This window comes from Pinus tabuliformis, chromosome 6, assembly GCF_031772625.1.
Source record: "Pinus tabuliformis cultivar Carrire ecotype Pingquan chromosome 6, CPIR1, whole genome shotgun sequence".
Lineage (NCBI taxonomy): Eukaryota > Viridiplantae > Streptophyta > Pinopsida > Pinales > Pinaceae > Pinus > Pinus tabuliformis.
The window spans coordinates 2,659,884-2,671,906 of NC_142292.1; the positions used below are offsets into that span (position 1 = coordinate 2,659,884).

Here is a 12,023-nt window from a genome sequence, read left to right on the forward strand (position 1 = left end):
GGCCTTTATAAAGGAGTATGGACAGTTATCAGTACCAATAAGGGAATGCAGAAAAGGCCCAAACAAGCATAAATATGAGGAAACCCATAAGTATTTTCTCTATTCCCTCGCTTCTCCTTTTTCGCAAGTCGCTTCCATGTTGTTTCAATTGCACGCACTTCATGATGTGTCAAAATTTCTGGAGGACTAGGTACATTTAATCGATGGTGCTTTCGAGGTTTTTTTTATTGGGATACCATTCTTTCTAAGAACTCAGTGTCCCCTATCTTAGCTTTCCAGCATTCTACGAGTGTCTAAGAAGATAAGGTGCCTCCTTTATACATGTATTCTTATGTTAGGGATGCTTTGTTTTTTTATGGATTTTTCTTCTATGGGTTGGAATTGGACCATTTAGGAGATAAAATTACAGACACAAAAATATATTCTATATTTTTAATGAGGAAATTTACACACATATTTATACAAGCAATAGTCTCAAGATAGGAATTTTATCTTAGAAGTACAGTAGTGTGGTTGAAAGATTCTCTCAACCACACACTAAACTAGGAGAAACTAAATTCCTATTATGTAGGAATAAACTCCTCAAATGGAGAATTACAACCATAGATAAGTAGGAATTAATTATTTCTAACTCCCCTCGGTCAAACATAACAAAGAATATGTCGACGTCCATATAAAGAGCAACCATCCACCGGAATGTATGGGTACCAACCGCTGCAACCGCTACTGCTTTTGCATACATGATTATGTCGACCATTATCACTGCATATATGTACCTACAAATCCACTACCATCGGGCAAATTGCATGTGCAGAACTTCCAAAAACAAAGAGAGATCAGTGCCTTTCGAAGCCAAATATTCATATCCAAATAACAATCGTAAACAGTTGCGTTGATTGCGCCTTTCGACGCAACTGTCAGATAGAAAAGTGCACCAACCCTCTTATGCTCAGACATACCAATATCTGTGACCGTGAACCAGGTGTTACTGAAGTCCACCTACTCCTACGAGCACAAAGCTCTTGTGTACACATTAGCCACTCAGGGAATATGCCACCACCGGGCAAGTCCGATCAGCCACCACCAGGCAAGTCCTGTAGCCACTAAGGCTCTGCCACCACCGGGCAAATCCGAAACTTAAATGTACCACCTTCGGGCAAGTCCGATCTACCACCACCGGGTAAATCCGGAACTTAAATGTGCCACCTTCTGGCAAATTCTATAGCCACTAAGGCTCTATGGATGGTTTCTGGCTCACCACCAACCAGCCACACAAGCAATCCATTACAAAGTGGTTTTAAGATTACCACGAACTTTCAAATACCTTTAAAAGGCTTACATTTCATTTAACATTTTGGAGTTTCTGGGTACATACAATGACCATTACAACAACTGGACTTGTTTATAACATGCTAGGGAGTCTATTCCACAAACCACACTAACTTAAACAAACATCTATTTTGTTGTCCACCATAAACATTGTCCTTGCTCGTTTAGTGTCACTGTTGCACAAAATTAATATTTGATACAATTCAACCTTGTTACCCACCACATAGTACATTTGCATCATCTTTCTCATTTAATTGTCTTGGATTTACCTACATGATTTGTTAGAGTAGCTAATTCTAACAAAACCACTCCATTGAGTTAGCTAAGCTCAATGCTTATAATTCCAAAACATTTATAAATACCACATTTTACTGTTGCAGTGGCAGAATATTACCAAAGAAACTCGAACCCAACTGTTATGGCTCGTCCATCACCATGCTAACCAGCCCTCATTTCAAACTGATGGCCTCCATAGCACTTTTCCAAGTAAAAGAAATCCTCCGCCCAGACTTTCTCCGCCACTTCAAGGGTTCTGTCAATGGAATGGTCTCCATCCAGAAGAACCTCTGGCTCCACAATGGGCACAAAACCATTGTCCTAAAGAGAGGTGGGGTTCCTAAAGCACTTGCAACAGATAAAAAGGCAGTGAACATTGCCCCAATATGAGCTGCACCACTTGCAAATAAATAGTGAGAATAAAAGTACAACAATACCAATATTCCAAAAGAAAGCTGCCATGACAGACCGAGTCCACCTACAACCTTCACAACAGTCTGGCTAAACCATGAAATAAGACCATACTTGTTGAGATAACCTGCCATTGCAATTAGTGCAGCAAACCACGTAAGGGTGTCCCAAGCTACCGATTCAGCCAGGCACTCCTTCCATGTCACAACACCTGTGCAGAGAAGGACAGACAAACCAAGGATTGCTGCAGTGACGGCATCCACCTTCAACATTCCCCCAAATATCCAAAGGCCCACCGTGACCAGCAGCGTAGCGCTTATGATGGTCTCGTTCTTGGTCATTGGCCCCATTTTCTCTAGCTTCTCCTTGGCGAGCTTCGGCGCATCGGGGCTGCTCTTGACAGAGGGAGGGTAGATCACATAAAGAAGAAGCGGGACAACGATCAGGGACACCAAACCGGGCACCAGCGCTGCGACCGCCCAATTCGTCCACCCGATGGTCTGCTCGATGGTCCCCGCGGCAAGATTCACGCTTAGGGGATTAGCCGCCATGGCCGTCAAGAATATGGCAGAGGAAATCACGGACGTCTGGAAGCAGGTGGGCATGATCCACGATCCTAGACGTCGCTCCGTCCCGTCGCCAACGTTGCTTCCGCAGGCCACGCAGAGAGACTTCACAAGCGGCAAAAAAGATGCCTCCAGCTCGGGCGGAGACAGAGGGGATCGCTGGAGCGAGGAGCGCCTCGCTGAACACCAGGTTGTACCCTAACCCCAGCGACGAGCTCCCGAGCAAACTTCTGCATCAGGCTGGAAAGAACAGGGCCGGATCTGCACCTTGAAACCCTCGTAACACGCACCGAGATGAAAAGCCATGCCCAATACAGGCCAACGATCTATGGAACAGATTGATCAAGCAATTTGCTATATGTTGCATCCTCGATATCTGATGCATCCTCGATGAAGGATCTTTGCGTCCTCGAGCAATCTGATATCTATTGTTATCTGTTGCGTGAGAACGTGATTACAGCCATGCTGCCACTGTGGCCTCACAACCACGCTTACTTGGCCTCCTGCGTGAAGGCACCGATTGATCCACCAATCGACTCGGATCAAACTCTTTATTTTCCCTCAGCATACGATCTGGCCCTGATCGGAAAGGAGACCCTTTGGGTTTCTTGTGGGAATCGATATTTTGTGTGAGCGACTACCCAGTCAATTGAGAAGTGAAAAATTTCACACCGGCCTTGAGAATAGAGGCTGCCATTGCTGTTACCTAAACTTTCGAACAGAAAATCTCCGAGACTTTAATCAATTGAGACTCAGATTGGGCCTCGTTCCTCTCCGTAAATCTAAGGCCAATGAAGGCATGTTTGCCTCTACCGTCTTTAATTGCAGTAGTGGGATTTCATGTATCGGATCTGCGAAAAAAATCCGGCTCTCTCCACTCCACGCGACACCTTCAGATCTGGGTTGTTCAACGAGCCCTCATCACTGTGACAGGCAGCGATCTCCGATCTGTCATTTATCAATGCCTCTTTACAATTCTATTTGTTGTTGCAATCGCAACGCCTGAAGATATATCAGCGAACCTTCTTATTTTGAACGCAGGTCTTTTATGGCAAAGTGATCGGTTCTCACAGGCAGATATCTGATGGACAAACAAAAAAAAATTAAACAAAATATCCTCTTTTATTTCCCTGGCCCAGGAGGGGCCAAGGTCCGAGGCCCTCACGGGCTCTGACGCTCTGATACCAAGATAAAATTGCAGACACTCAAAAATATATTCTATATTTTTAATGAGGAAATTTACACACATATTTAGACAAGCAATAGTCTCAAGATATGAATTCTATCTTAGACGTACAGTAGTGTGGTTGAGAGATTCTCTCAACCACACACTAAACTAGGAGAAACTAAATCCCTATTATGTAGGAACAAACTCCTCAAATGGAGAATTACAACCATAGACAAGTAGGAATTAATTATTTCTAACTTTAGGATCGAGAACCTATTCACATTTATCATGACATATTATGGGAATCCAAATATTTTGATCATTTTTACCATATTTTTCATAGATTAATGATTCTGATATATGAGGTCATTTTTTAATCTCGGCCGCCTAGGATGTCACAAGAAGCTATGGATGATCTTCAAAAGGTTGGAAATTGGTTTGGTGAAGAATTATTCACTTATATCAGAGTATGGGGCAGCCTCACTCATCCTCATGTTTTTCCTCTATTTATCCCATATAAGTTAGTTAGCAGGGAGGTAGCCTATCAGACTGTAGGCTATGGTATTACTAAAGTGCTGAGAGAGTCAAACAAGAGAGCATGGCATGTGTTTCCTATGAGATTCAACATATTTGCATTAGAAAACTACCATCATGTTGAAAAATAATCCTAGTTATTCAAGCCCTCAAATTTCCCACTATTCCTAACATACAATATGATTCAAGCTTAGTTGTAAAGAATTTCACTGCTTCCCAGGGAATTAGACAATTTATTCATGAGGAAGATAAGTTGGATGACATGTTTGCACAATCTTCCTCCTATGCAACAATGCTACAATGGGTGAATCAACAATTAATAGTGGAAGAAAGAACTCAATTTACTCAGTACAGAACTTCTAGGATAGCCACTCTTCCACTAGATTTACTACAGTTACCTCTTGAAAATTTATTTATGTCTACTATCCAGCCTAGAACTTCCTCACAGTCGGTGATTCCTCCTCATGACCAACAAGAAGTTTTAATATTTTCTTCTTCATCCAAAGAAGAAGAATTTATTTTTAATCCTAAATTAAATGAGGCCTAGAATGAGTTTAATATGACTCTTAATCCAAATACCAAGAGTCAAACTACAGACACTCAAATGACAACTTCCTCACATCAGATCAATGTTTAGGATACTCCCAAAGGCATTGAACATAATACAAAGTGAGGAGAATTTATTGATAAATCTTTTGTTCATGAGCAAAAAGATGTTGAAATTATTCCAAGTTTCCCTTCTTCTGAGGTCACTCTCAACGTGACATAAATTCCTCCTTTGGATATATTCTACAGTCCCCAACATAAGGCAGTAGTCAAAAGGGGAAGAAAGAAGAGAAAACTTGATCAATCTCAGGCACTGGTACCTGGAAAAGCGTATTCCTTTGAATTTTTGTAGAAAGGTTCTTTTGTTGCACCAACAGAGGAATTAGAAAATTTGACTCAATTTATAGGAGCTTATGCTTCAACGACAATAGATAAAGTAGTACAAGTCCAAGAACTTTTAAAAGAGAAAGAAGAAAAAATCCTTTCTATGGAACAAACATTTGATGCAGAAAAGAAGAAGATTACTGAATAGTGGCATAATGAATTAGCCAAATTACAGAAAAAGTTTGATGCATTGAAATTGAAGCACGAGACGGAGATCAAGATAAAAGATAATTAGATTAAAGAGATGCGAATAAATATAGAACAATTACGTGCAAATCCTTAGCTAACAGAGTATAAACAGGAATCCAAACAGTTGAATTCTCTACTCAGGCATCAACAATATATCTTCTACAATAAGCTTGTTTTAATGGAGGAATAATATAAAACAGGTGATTCCCTTGTTGATTAGCTATCTGAGATGATAAATTATTTTGATGAAGTGAATGAACAATTAACTAATTTCTTGAATTGGCAAGAGAGTATAGAAGGAAGACAAGCAAAAATCCCTAAAATTGATGAGACTCAAAAGATAATCATTGTTTGGGAATGGGAGATTAGAATGAAACAAGCTTAAGCTACAACGAATGAGGTCTGATATATTTCCAATACTATCATTGAATCGGTCAATGATACTTTGTTACAAGAAAATCTAGTTTCTAATTGTTCAGAAGATTCACTTCTAGATGCCAAAATATTATTGAAAAATTGGTTGGAGCATAATAAAACAATGGTGGAAAGAACTGAGCAGTTATCCAGGATTAACCTTGAACATAGTTGGCAGTTTCTTGTGAAGCCTCATAGCCAATGGATGGTACTCAAGTGCTTATCAAATGTTTCTATGCAGATGTTGTCACCGTTGAAGACCGTTATTTTTACTAGCCAAATAAGGATTAGGCCTAAGTATCATCCCGAGCTCACCATTTTGCTGAATGTGTACAGGCTATGATAACTCAGCATTAGTCAAGCTTCATCCTAGGCTCAAAACTATTATAACAATTTCATGATTAGACCTTTATCGTTTATTTATGTTGAGAAATTAATGGAGTGGTTTGTTTTGATGTTATTTGTATTTTGACTATAAATTTTCCTCTTAGAGAGAGGGGCGGGGGTTCTAAATTTGAAGAAGGGACTTAAATTGTACTTTTGTATTTAAGTTATTCTTAATATAAAGTTGAACCACTAGTAGCTCCAAAATGAACGAAGTCTCAGTTTCACATGTACTATTATCCATTATTTCTGTTTCTTTGCTTTGAAAGGAATTGTTTATTAATAGTGTTCATGTATATGTATTACGGTCACTCTTTCATGATCGCTTCTAATATGTTTGAATTTTAAGTTATACAGTGAACAACGAAATATTTATCATATGTGATGTTTTATTTAAATTAATTTAATTAACTATTTAATTAAATTGATTTTCTTTTTATTGAAGTAATATTGTAATATCATTACGATCTATATCGTTGTGTTTATTACGACATCTTTCTAGCACATATTATTTCAGCTTACTCGAGTACTATAATAGTTTAAAATAATTTATAATTAGTTCATTAGAATATATTACTTATGGTCAGTTATCATCATCATCCACCCCATTTGTACAACTTTGTTGTTAAAGGGTTATTGGTCCCATAATTTGATTCAAAGCCACTATTCCAAAAGGAAAATAGTCTAATTGGGGCCTTGCCCTCGTGGTTTTCTCCAAATATTGATGACGTCAAATAATCCCATAAACAAGAGGATAGTCTTTCTTTGTCCAAAAATGAACAATGTGGGGTGGTTATTTAAGCAAAGCAGGGATACAATGCTTTGATTCAACAAAATTTGACATGTGAATCAAAATGGTGGTTTAATTTAGTTTGGAAGGATCAAGGACCCTTGAAATGTCTTCTTTCTTTATGGCTTCTCCTTGAAAGGAAAATTCTTACTTGGGATGTTTTAGCAAAGCAAGGACTGTAAGTTCTTAGATTCTAGGTTTATGTCATCAAAACAGTGAATTTATTTACCATGTATTTGTTGTTTTCCCTTTCATGAAGATTGCTTGGAAAGGGGTTTTTCAATCCTAAAAATAAAAAATTGGTGGTTTGGGAACTCTACTAAACAAAGTATGTGGCTCTCGGTTCATAGATTTTGTTTGTCCTCTTTTAAATTTCTCCGGGCATTTGTGATGTGGGGCATTTGGTTAGGTAGAAACATAGTACTCTTTCAAAATGATGTTATATGCTCAACAATAATTGTAGATAATTCTAGGGTTGTTTTTTTGGAACAAGTCAAGCCCTTGAAATAAAAGAAGACAACAAATATAAGGGATATGGTGCTATTTGAAGGAAATTCATGGGGTTTCTTTGATGGTTCCTGTCAAAAGAAGAGTTGTGGGGATACTATTGTCATTTGATTCATTCAAAATGTGGTTCTAAAATGTAAGATAGAAATTGGAAATGGTACAAACTTTGTTGGTGAGTTGATTTCTCTATGGTGTTTTTTGAGGCTAGCTTTGTGGAAGAAGGTGAAAGTTTTTAAACTAGTTGGTCATTATAAAATAATAGTGCATTGGTTCAATAGAAAGGTGGATCGTAGAATTCTTGAGTTGGAACCATGGAAAAGGGAGATACAGTTAGCACAACAACAATTTGATGATCTTTAGATCTTTCACTATTATAATGAGCATAATATTTTAGAAAATTTGTTCTCAAAGGAGGCTTTACCTTTGGATGTTTGCATTTGCACTTGTTCATAATTTCGCAAGGGTGTTTTATCTTTAGTCGTTTCCTTTAATCTCTTTCATATTACCTTTCCAATGACAAGTTAGAATTTCTTCTTTATGTATGATTCAATCATTTTTTAGATGCTAAGGTAAAATGTTTGTTAAGAAATCAAGTGAGTTGCTATGCATCCAAGAGATTGTACTCTTCAATTTCCATTCTAAAAATATCAAAAGTATGTTTTTCTTAAAAAAAAGCTAAACATATATACATTTAAAAAATATGGAAGAAGATTCTTAACCATGGAGATTTACCCTGAATTTACCATGGAGATTCTTAGTCTATAAGTATGCTTTGTTATATTACCATTGGCCAATATTATGCCTTATCAATACCACATGCCCAAAAAATTGTAACTCATTTCTTATGACACTGGTTTATATGACATTTGATTTAACTAATCAATTTAATTAAAGGGGGAAAAAACATAACTAGTTTGTGTATAATACCATGAATATTTTAAAATATTATGTAGAGGTCTAATCATAGGATTTTCCTAACCTGTATTGGAAATTAAATTAATAGTCTACAAGGCACATCTGTATTACTATAAGTAGTGTAGCCATATAAATTAAATGACTGGTAAAAGATGATAGGCATAAATCCATAATAATAATAAGCATCAAAACTCTTACTCTATTATAATTCTTATATAGCCTAGATTAAAAAAAAAAATCATAAAAGTTAACTAAATTATAACTTTATTTTAATTTTTCTTATTATTAATTCTAATGAGAATTAATATTAGTTAAACATATATACATTTAAAAAAAAATCTAACAATATTCTTAATCTTGAGATTCACTTCCACTTTATCATGAAAATTCTTAACTTGTAAATAGTTCTTTTTAGAATACCATGGACCAATAACATGACTTATCAATACCACATGCCTAATATTACATATGTTGATATAACATTTTCTTTGATAAATTAATTAAAATAATGTAACTAACTTAGAGATAAAATACTACTATATATATTCCAACATATTCTACAAGAGATTAAATATTTACTATCCAACTCCTAATTACTTACTAATAAGTAAGTTAAAATTATAGAAACCCTTTGAAATAAACATGCTTATTGACATAATTATTATTTTTTAACTTAAATTAAATTTCTTCATACATCTAAAATTAAATCCATTTAAATTTTAAAATTAAATAAATATATGGTATACTTTTGAAGATTTTGAAGGTAAATTTGTATGCTGTAAACCATGATATTGATAGATAAAAATCTTAAATAGAAAATTTTGAAGTTGCCCATTTATAAATTGATAATCGGTTAATGCATTTTAGATTTAAATTTAAATCACAACATGAAATCGGTTTATAAATAACACAGTATCTAATAAAGTCCACATCGAGGGAATTTTTGGACTGGACTCATTTATTTAATAACATCTGGGTAGCAGCTACACAGATTTTGTGGACACATCCACATTATTTATATTTCTATGGAATTTCTGGGTAACTGGATCAGGAACAAGACCGCTGGGTGCCGTCGCTCAGATGCAGAGTGCAGTTGCCAGCGTTGGGCATCGCTCCTTTGAGAAAACAACAATTGCAGTACGCCTTTAATTGCTTGTCACCAGAGGCCGTGCAAGTCGTGTATGCCACGTCCAGGCAATATTGCGGACACGCTGTACAGACATTTACACACACGCCACAAATCACAAATTGAAACCAAAGCAAGCAATTACATGTAAAGTTTGATAACAAATAATTGCAGATATGAATCTGATATTGTATATATTTTCACCTTCTGCACCGGATGCCAACATCGTTACTGTGAGAAGCAGAATACCTACAGTCCATGTAACATGTTAGCATTTGTATAATAGAGGACCCCAAATTTGCATCAGAAAAGAATGGCAGGTAATTAGAACCCTCCCTGTACACATACCTGCTGAGAGAAGAAGAAGATTTCCCGTTCGTGTGGAGAGGGCCATGATGATGACTTCACTGATCTCAAAGATAAAGTGGCAATAGATTGATAGAGCCGAGACTTACAGGGATTCGAAGCAGTCGTCCATTTATAGAGGTAGATTGCGCTACACTTGTTTGACATTTAAGGATCAGATAAGAGGAGCAGACCAGACTGCGCAGTAATTGTTGAATGGAGAAAGATTATTGATGTATGCGTAGGAATCGGTTCAACAAGCAGCCGCCTTTGAAATGTTGTGCCCCATACACAACATATCAATGATGGCTATCTAATATGCCGTGGGCGAAAGTCCATTGCAAATTTCAAAAATGTTGGTTTTTTTTTTTAAATACCAGAAATTTAAATAAAGAAAAGCATTAAATCTTAAGATATTATTGCGATATAGATAAGGGTTACATAGTAATAATTATTGCGATATAGATAAGGGGTACATAGTAGTTATTATTGGTTGTTTAGTTTAAATATCATTAAATTAAATTAAATTAAAAAATTGCTGTTTAGTTTAAATATAGTTAAATTAAATTAAAAAATAATATAAAGATATCATTATTTAATTAATAAAATATTATTTAATGTTATCATTAAAAATTAAGAAATATAATGTTTATATTAAATATATTCTTTAATATACATGTTTATTTATATATATATGTATTTTATTTTTTATTAATATGTATAGTATTTAATAATTAAATTTATTAAAATATGTTTTTAATACAATAATAATTGTTGAAATGGGGAAGTTTAGGTTCAGATGAGCAACACAGCAGAACTTTAGCTTCTCTGGCAACCGCACAACCCAGCATTCAGATTCACTCATATGGTGTTGTTGGGAAAAGTATCCATTCGGAATGCCCCTATCCCACTCTAAGGTGTGATAGTGTCTTAGCAACAAACAAGGAAAACTATCTTCGTATTCTTCTTTATGAAATGTAAATGGAGAAGAAGGATGTAACTAACCTGTGTCTTTCGCTAGTTTGTTGATCCACTCGTTCTCCTCTTTGTTCGCTTCCCGCTGCCTGCTCCCTTACTGGTCCAGCTTCACCAAGTTCCTGCAAGATCACAGAAGAGAGAAACTACACAAAAGACATAGATTTACATTCATAACTAGTTTAGGATCAGATTTAAACTAAACATGCAAATATAACAAAGCATCATTGATATACAAGCATATAGGAGAAATTCAAATAGTTTTATTGATATGATAAGAAAGTCCAAGAGGAGATACAACCAAGTGAGTCCCGATCCAGCATCTACCTCCCAGCAAAGGAATCCCTTCCTCTCCTCCAACAAAGCATAAATCACCCAATGCACTAATCTCAATCTCAAACCAACAGCAATTCTCTACAAAGTACAAAATTCCAGCCTCTTGATCTCTGGGATGAGGGATACATATATAGATGTAAGCAGGGAGGATGAGTCAGCTTATGTTTTGACTTGTGGCTTCTCTCTCTCAGTTCTTGCTTCCACTTGGAGGCTGAGAGCCTCTTACTCATCACTGGTCGAATTTCTTGAGGCAAGTGTCATTGAGGAAGATTCTGGAAGCTTCCAGTGTCTGTACACCTCGCGGAATGACATTGCCATTTGGCACTTCTCGCTCAGCGCACCCTGGTAGTGCATTTAGGTGCGTTGCAATGCACCTAGCTAGTGTACTGGGGTGCATTGCAATGCAGGCAGCTAGTAGAGCATCTGAATTGATCCTGAATTGACTAGTTCTGAGTGGTTTTTGGTGGAGAACTTCTGGGAGAAGCTGTCATTGGTTGACCTTGTTCCTTTAGAGGTACGAACAACTCTTTTAGGGACTTTGGATCCCTTGGATTATGGACATTTCATGCTCAATGTTGTAAGGCACAAAAATGTCTATAACAGTTGCCCCCTAAAGTATGAGGCCGTTTATCGGGTGAAATGCTTTATTAGGAGGATCCGAAGTTCTTTCAATGCTGGGAGGAGACCTGTAATAAGATACAATACAATACATTATTTTTCATACTGTTTTCATGATCTAGCTGAGGCGGGCATTCCCATGCTCAGCTTTATAAATTCATTTTTCTATACATAGAACAGACAATCGTGTGATGGTAGACTGATGATTTT

At 36.6% G+C, this 12,023-nt stretch overlaps 1 long non-coding RNA gene and 1 pseudogene across 1 annotated transcript; both read right to left on the minus strand.

Moving 5' to 3' along the window:
- Positions 1 to 1,778: 1,778 nt before the first annotated feature.
- Positions 1,779 to 2,582, minus strand: LOC149256906 (dicarboxylate transporter 1, chloroplastic pseudogene; annotated as a pseudogene).
- Positions 2,583 to 9,330: 6,748 nt separating this feature from the next.
- LOC149256907 (uncharacterized) lies at positions 9,331 to 10,034 on the minus strand. Its single transcript, XR_016245883.1, has 3 exons — positions 9,888 to 10,034; positions 9,744 to 9,788; positions 9,331 to 9,624 (listed from the first exon to the last, which is right to left on the minus strand). It is a non-coding gene; the product is annotated as an uncharacterized LOC149256907 (long non-coding RNA).
- Between the last annotated feature and the right edge of the window lie 1,989 nt (positions 10,035 to 12,023).